Source organism: Myotis brandtii, unplaced genomic scaffold, assembly GCF_000412655.1.
Source record: "Myotis brandtii unplaced genomic scaffold, ASM41265v1 scaffold197, whole genome shotgun sequence".
NCBI classification, from domain to species: Eukaryota; Metazoa; Chordata; class Mammalia; order Chiroptera; family Vespertilionidae; genus Myotis; species Myotis brandtii.
This window is the reverse complement of record NW_005357346.1, coordinates 1,254,472-1,258,116: the sequence shown is the minus strand read 5'-3', so window position 1 is coordinate 1,258,116 and position 3,645 is coordinate 1,254,472.

Here is a 3,645-nt window from a genome sequence, read left to right as displayed (position 1 = left end):
TCAGAGGAAAGGTGGGTGGTAGCCCCTAGAGAGTTAGAATTGCTCACACTCCTGTGTAAAGAGCCCATTATCATCCCAGTATACAGGGCACCACTGGATTAGATCCTTCCCTGAATTAGCTGGTTAATCACAGCTCTGCTATGTGGACTGCAAGTGTCCAGGTGTCCAAGGGTTAGTTAAAACCAGACAGCCATCAACCAACCCGCCCCCCTCCATCTCTTCAGACATCTCACAGCCTCTCACAATGCACTGAGTCCAGAGGTGACGACTTAGTGGGGATGACGAAGCAGCTCTGCTCTCTGAGTCCTCACCGTGGAGCCTGGGCTGAGTGCTGTCCCCCACTGTCACACGCAGGCTGCTGTCATTCCTGAGAAACGCCGACTACCTTCATTTTACAGATGACAAAACAGACTGGAAGACTCTGGCTTGCCAGAAGTTATATAGAGTTGGGACCTTAACCCAGGCTCGTTTACATGCAGGCCCTGCTGGAGTACCCCCGAGGGTGAGGGGGTCCTGGCACTGAGCATTCTCTGCTCACCAGAGAGGGAGAAAAGGGTGGCAGTCCCAGCCCTCAAGGGCCTTCCTACAGGCTGACATCCTAGAGGTAGAGCACAACCTACTGAGTGTCATGTCAGCCTTGAAGCTGACGACTGCATGTGAATTCCTCACCCTGTCTGGGCTTCCACGATATAGATTCCGTGTGTGTGTGTGTGTGTGTGTTTGAGAGAAAGAGAGGGAGGTTTTTGTTCATTTCCTCCGTGTAACTGTGGAAGTGAGGAACTCCAGAAGGGATGGAAAGGAACTGAGATTGAGTAGAAACCAGCCCTGGCAGCCATAACTAGTGTCTGGAATCTGAAGACCTAAGGAATCGCCTGTCCGTTGCCCAGCACTTTGACATGCATCAACATGGAAACAGACCATGGAAATTTATTTCCTCTGAGACACTGAAGATGCTTAATCAATACCCTTTGATCATTTGACTGTTACTTAAGATTATGGCAAACATGTTGCCCATTTAACATCACCCCTTTTACATATATTTTTGCTCTAGTGTTTTAGCGTGTTCTCTGTGGACATTGTTTTTCTCTAAGTAGGAGTCCTCCTTTGCATTGAGTTGGTCAGTGTGAGTTTGACCCTTAAAGATGAGTATAAGAAGCCCTGTGGGCTGCATGGAAGAGATACGATGGTGCCTGGACTACGTGAGCTCATGCATTTCCCAGCATCCTCCCTGATAGGCAAGCACACAGGACTAAGCCTGTCCACTGGACGGTAGCAGAAGTGCTGGATGTCACGTCCAGGCCAGAGCACATCAGAAGGGCTGCGAGTCCTCCTCTGCCCAGCCAGTCTGGAAGCCACGTGTTGAGATGTTGGTGTCACACAGGGAGCTGAGACCCACTGATCTACAAGAGACTCTGAAGGAGCAAGAACCAATGTGTGAAGCCTCTGAAATTTTAGGGTTTGTTACCACTGCATAGTCTAGTCTGATTTTCTGGAAGAAAATTTACCACTGGGTTTTCATCTATACTTTTATTTTATTTTCCAAGAGGTGGAAAGAGATGTTAAGGTGAGAGAGTGGGAAGGAACACACTTGTGGCATTTGAATGTATGTCCTATTTGTGTAACACTGATACCCCCCCTCCCCCTCCAATGACTCGCTTCTTGTCACCAGTGGGTGTGGGATTTATGTCTCTTTGCATCCTCCAGCTGCATAGGAGATGTTTGATAAATGGTGGTTGAACTGAGATGAGTGAAGCTTGGCTTGCTAGAATATAAGCTCTCCGAGGTAAGGAATTTGTCAGTTTAGAGTATTGTCTGACACATAGGAGATGCTTTAAAAAAAAAAAGGCGGGATGCTGATTTGAAGGGGTCAGAGTCCATGGAACACAACAAGCCAAAGAATATGAGGATGCAGGCTGGAAGGGTTGTCCTATTCACGAAGGCTCGCTGGATGATAGTAAGACCAGGATGGAGGGTAAGTGAGCCAGATAAATGAGGGCGCGTGACAGCGATGTCAGAGCACATCACTGCCCACCCTCCAGTGCTGCCGTCCACTGACCTCTTTTCCCACCCCTCTCATTTACTGGCTGTGTAACCCAGTCCCGCTTTTATGGAAAACATTTTTATACAATGGCAAGGCCAAATGTCCGAGCACCCAGGATAGTGGCGAAGGAAAGTCAACTGGGGAGGAAGGTCAAGGCAGGTGCTGGCAGAGGTGAAGGCTCACCTGGCCGAGAGGGAGGAGCTGTGGTAGGAAGGTGTTCTGAGTTGCTGCAGGCCCCTGAGAGGATGACACCCCTTGTCTCTTGTGGTACAGGAGGCCACTGGGCCTTTGCTGAAAGTTGCAGAGAGAACATGAGAGACACTGCTGTGGGCCTTTGTAGAGGGGTTGTTGTGGCTTGAACCGGGTGGAAGACACTGGGGTTCTCAGTGCTCTTTGACCTTGGCCAAGGCCATCCCTGAGCCCAGAGGGAGGATGAAATTGGCTTATGCCCTGATGGGAGAGGTGGGCGCTCCTGGGCATCCAGGTTGGTAGAGGTTGCACCCCAGTGACTGAATGGGTTAGTTGATAATACAGCAACTCTTCAAGGTGGCATTAATCCATTGCTGAAGTTGGTGGCACCAATGGGAGGTGCAGTGAGCTATCAGGCTGACGTGGTCAAAGAGGAGTCCCTGGTGGAGCTGGGCCATTAAAAATGGGTGCATTTCTGCATCTCTCCTTGGAGTGGAGGTGGAATTGAGCTGATCTCTGCAGGGCAGTGATGAGAGAGGTCAAAGACTGGGTCAGATGAAAAGGCTTCTCAGCTATACCTATAGGCATGGGTAAGAGGGTGGGGCAGGCATCTTCTGGAGAGAGCAATGGGCTTGGGGAGTTGATTACTTGGCAGATTGGCACAGTCTGTCATACTGGCCTCTTTACATGTTTTGTGGGTGTTTAGATGCCTTGTTGCTCAATCCCAATGTTGCCACTGGTTTTCACAGCAGGTGAATTATATTAAGCTAATGCTGTTATAAATATCCAATGGCCCTTGGCAGAAGACAGGTTCCCCACCCCTAAGTTAGAGGAACCTGACCCAGGGCCTCTCATCCCAGTAAACTTCCCTCATCGTTTACCCCTCTTATGATTGCACTAAGTTCTTCTTTTGCTCTAAGAAGGTGGAGTTCATTGAATGTGTCCCTCCCAAAGTTCATGTCTCCCTGGAACCTCAGAATGTGACCTTATTTGAAAATAAAGTCTTTGCAGATATAATTAAAGTAAGAATTGAGATGAGAACATACTGGATCAGGATGGGCCCCAATTCCAGTGAAAGTGTTCTTATATGAGACAGGAAAGGACATAGACACAGAGGAGGAGGTGGTGTGACAATGGAGGCAGAGACTGGAGCGATTCATCTACAAGCCAAGGGATGCCGAGGATTGCGGGCCAGGAGGGAGGCATGGGTGGCTTCTCCTTCAGGGCCTCCAGGAGGGACAATCCTGCCAGCACCTCACTGTTGGACTTCTGGCCTGCTGCACTGTTGTGTTGAGCCACCCAGGTTTGGGATGATTTGTTACAGCAGCCCTAGGAAACAAATACAGAAGGAAAGAGCAGATGAGATCTTTGAAAGACCTTCTGAGGCTGAGCATGGCTCACAGTGGGAAGACGAG